General features: G+C 31.4%; 1 non-coding gene across 1 annotated transcript; it reads right to left on the bottom strand.

The window, feature by feature from the left end:
* Positions 1–4416: 4416 nt before the first annotated feature.
* On the bottom strand, positions 4417–4523 carry LOC124986086 (U6 spliceosomal RNA). Its single transcript, XR_007108987.1, has one exon. It is a non-coding gene; the product is annotated as a U6 spliceosomal RNA (small nuclear RNA).
* Positions 4524–4775: the final 252 nt, after the last annotated feature.

The raw sequence follows: 4775 nt of genomic DNA on the forward strand, positions 1-4775 counted from the left end.
AATGTGCTGAGCTTGCTGTGTTTCACTACCTCCCTACCAGGGATGTATTCAACCACTGAGACTTGGCTTTTTCTCTATTTGTGTGTCTGTTTGTCTTTTCTCCATCCCCACACTGGCAGCCTGGGAACCCAAATTAACAACTGGGTAGGTTGAGGCAACTGAGCCCTGAATTTTACTCTGACTTCTTGTTTTAAGATGTTATCTCCACTCCCTTGTGCTTCCATCCACCATGAGGTCTTCACAAGATATGAACCCATGTTGTTGCCATGTCCTTGAATCTCCTAGAACTGTGAGGTAAATAATGCATTTACCTTCTCAAAGTTACTCAGAGACTTTGTTATGTCAATGAAAAAGGATGAAGATACCTTTAGATATTTGTTCAACTGGTCCTAGAAAACAAGGACAAAATTAAAAACTAGTGTGTATAGATGTAGAACTATTCATATTTACATAATAAATAATGCATATTGAATTATTTGGACTGGACATAGAGGAAGAAGTAAGAAAGCTAAAAATTAAATTGGAAAATTTTCACATTTGAGAAAGATTAAAAAAAAAAAAAAAACTCAGTGGCTGATTCTGAGAAAAACACTTAGATTAATTTGAAGAAAGGAACATCCTGGAACCCAAATGAATTGTACAGTTTTGTTGGCCTGAGATACCTTTTTTGAATACAGAAACATTTGATTAAACCTAGATCCAGTTATGCTATCACCCCAACACAACTGTAAAAGTAACTAAAAAAGTGTATGATTAGTAATTACACCAAGACTCTTAGTCATTTTCTAAGTCTTTTTTGAATTTTCTTGAGCTATGCATTGTAATTGTGATTTTTAAAAAGAAACGATCTGGTTATACCACTTTTGCCACAATATTTTTCAAGTATTTCCTAGGACTTAGTTTCTAGATTAGTATTGATAAAGCAGATATTTTGTATGGGCTATTAAGATAATTGTTAAAAATAATTTAAAATGTATAACAGATGAGATTTAATTTAATGATATTACTATTACTTAATGAAGGTTTTTTCCACATGCTTTATTAATGAACCTACATAAAAGTTTTCCAAACCTCATGTTAGAGTTACCACTGAAAAAATGTTTAATTATTTTGGAATTGTGTAAAAATTTTATGTAGTACACTATAAATAAATAAGATTTGTCCCAACCAATGATTAGGCAAAGTAATTTTACTTATAAAATAGAGCTTGTCAGGATTATATGCATTTTCCTACATAATTTCTGTCCTAATTCTTTAACACTTGAAAAGACTTATTACTAATTTCTGTGTTCATTAAATCTATGTTTATATTATCTAAGAACTATGCATCACTATATTCCTGAACAATTTACTACATCTCTGAAAAACATTAATATTTGTCAGAAGCAGCCATTTTTCTGATATTTTTAAAATGAAAAATTAAAATTATGCTTATAAAAGGGATACACATGATATTTTAGTAGTTATAAACATTGCACAGAATTCAAATTGCACATCTTTCTCTTCAAAAATTTACCCTTTCTTTATGAAAATGTTCAAAACCCTTCCTTTTAGTTTTTCTGAAATACATAATACATGATTATTATTTTGTCAAGCTGCCATTCAATAGACCAGAATAGAATTCTCCTAACAAACTATAACTTAATACTTTTGCCAGTATTTCCCTATCCTTCCCTGATCCCACTCTCTAAAAAGAATTATATTATTTTTAATTTCTATGAAATCAACTTTTTAAAACTTCACATATGAATTAGATCATGTTGTATTTGTGTTTTTGTGCCTGGTTCATGCTCCAAATCTACCTATGTTTTTGCAAACATTAGTTCTTCATTCTTTTCAATAGCTGAACAGTACTTCATTGTTCATGGATATCTTATTTTATTTAATCATTAATCAGTAGATGGACACATAAGTTGTTTCATTTCCTGGCTATTAAGAATCATGCTGAAATGAACAAGGGACTGTAGATATCTCCTCAACATACCAATTTTATTTTCTATGGATATATGATCAGTAGTGAAATTGCTACATATTATGGTTATTCTGTTTTTAATTATTTGAGGAAACTTCATAATGTTTCCTACAATGGCTGAAATAATTTGCATTTCAACAAACAATGGATAAGAGTCCCTTTTTCTCTATACCCTCTTCAGAATTTGTTATTTTTTTTTTTCTTTCTGCTAATAGATATTCTAACTGGAGGGAGATAATATCTCATTGTGGTTTTGATTTATATTTCTCTGATGATTACGAATGTTGAACACTATTTGATATACCTGTTGGTCATCTGTATGTATTTTCTACAGAAATACCTTTTAAGATTATTGCCAATTTATTATTTTTAAAACTATTATCAGTATTATTATTATTATTATTATTTTGATATTGAATTGTTTGTGTTCCTTATGTATTCTGATGATTAACGTCTTGCTGTATAAATATTTAGCAAATCTTTTGTCCTATATTTTAGGCTGTCATTTTGATGATTGTTGTCTTTACTGTGAAGAAACTTTGTAGCTTTATGCAATCTCATTTGGCTGTTTTGCTTTTGTTTTCTTTGTTCTTAGTGTTTTATCCAAATAAATTCTTGCCCATGCTAATGTTCTGAAGCATTTCCTTTCTGTTTTCTGTTTGTTGTTTTTTGATACTGGGGATTGAACCTAGTCTACCACTTAGTCACTTCTTTATTCTTATTTTATTTATTTATTTGTTTGTTCCTTTAATTTTATTTTGAGACAGGATCTTGCATAGTTACTTAGGGCCTTGCTAAGTTTCTGAGTCTGACAATCCTCCTACCTAAGCCTCCCAAATCAATGAAATCATAGGAATGTGCCAGCACCCCTGGATCCTCTACACTTTCTTTCAGTAGTGTCAGAGTTTCATGTTTTAAATTTAAGTCTTTAATTCATTTTGAATCAATTTTTGCAAATGGTTAAGAGACAGGGCTCTAGTCTCATTATTCTGCATGTAGATACCCAATTTTCTTAACACCATTTTTGGAAACACTGTCCTTTCCCCTAATGTGTGTTTGTTAGCACTTTTGTTAATGATCTGTTGTGTGAAGATGTGTGGGTTTATTTCAAGACTTTCTATGTCATTCCATTGAAGTGTGTTTGTGTGTGTGTGTTTGCGTGTTATTTCATGAGTAACTTCATTGTCTTTTTGATAGGGAATATATTGAATCTATAGTTTCCTTTAGGTCATATGAACATTTTCACAATATTGATTCTGTCAATCAATCACTATAGGATTTCTTGCCATATTTTTGTGCACCCTTTAATTTCTTTGTTTTTATTGTAGGTGGGGTGAGTTTCTTAGTTTGTTTGTTTCATTTTGTTTTTGAGATGACAGGGGTGGGGTGTCTCACTATGTTGCCCAGGGTGGCCTCACACTCCTGGTTCAAATTATCCTCCTGCCCCAAACTCCTGAATATCTGAGACTATAGGCATTTGCCATCACATTTGACTTGTGTCCTCTTCAATTTATTGCATCAATATTTAAGAATTAATCTTTATAAAGATTTTTTGCCACTATATTTAAATAATTTCTAGGCATTTTACTGTTTGCAAATGAGTAATTTCTCGACTTCTTTTTTTCAAATAATTTGCTCTTGATGTATGACAACTTATTTTCTATGTTGATTTTGTAATACAAAAATTTGCTTCTTTAGTTTCTTATTTCTGATAGTTTTTTTGGTGGAGTCCTTGGAGTTTTCTGTATGTGTCATCATGGCATATGAAAACAGTTATGATTGGATTTATTCTTTTCCATTTCAGATGTTTTTCTTTCTTCTAATTACTTTCTGTATAAGATCATATCACTTACAAATAATGATAATTTGATCTCCCCATTCCCAGTTTGATACTCTTCATTTCTTTCTTTTGTCTGATTGCAATGGTTATGTCTTACCAGATTTAATAAAACTGGAAATAGTGAACATCCTACAACAAGCATTTTAAAATATCTTTCCTCAAGTACTACTTGATGTATTGCATGTTTTCCTGATTTTTTTAATAACTTATCATTTAGTTTTTTGTAGCATAGGTCTCAAATTAAATCATTTATTTTGCAAATTAGTTGTCTTTATATGAAAAGTTCCACTGCACCCAAAACCATATGCACTTTCCTCCATGCTGTACTCACAACATATAACATGGAACTTAGCAGGGAATCAATAAATACTTGCTGAATGAATTCTTAGCCAGTTTTGTTTCAGCTGTTTTTCAAACACACGTTATTGCTAATATTTTTTTCTTCTGCAGAATTGATTTCCCTGTTTTAATATCAATAATTTCTTGACCTCATAATCTATGAACCAACATTACCTTTACATGTTATCATTATCTAATAAAGATAGCAGCTGTTGATTGAATAAAGAAGCAAGATTTAAGAATATTGAAATATAACCAAAGCACAAAAAGTATGGAATGCTTCATGACTTTGTATGTCATCCTTGTGCAGGGACCATGCTAATCCTCTCTGTATCCTTCCAATTTTAGTATATGTACTACTGAAGCAAGCACCCCTACTGTCGTGTCCCTCGCCCGCAAGAAAGCACGACACAGGAATCTTCCTTCAGCAGTTTAATAAGGACCTTAATATTATAAAACCATGGTTTTTCTTCTTCTTTTTCTTGAGCCGAATTCATACACTTTTATACTCTTGCAATAGCCAATCTACTCCTGCCACTTGGCCTATGTTCATAGGTGCTCCCACTTGCAACAGTTGACTTAACCAAATATGGGCTTGTTTACCTAGAAAGCACTTCAGGAAAC

The sequence above is a fragment of the Sciurus carolinensis genome, chromosome 5, assembly GCF_902686445.1.
Source record: "Sciurus carolinensis chromosome 5, mSciCar1.2, whole genome shotgun sequence".
NCBI classification, from domain to species: domain Eukaryota; kingdom Metazoa; phylum Chordata; class Mammalia; order Rodentia; family Sciuridae; genus Sciurus; species Sciurus carolinensis.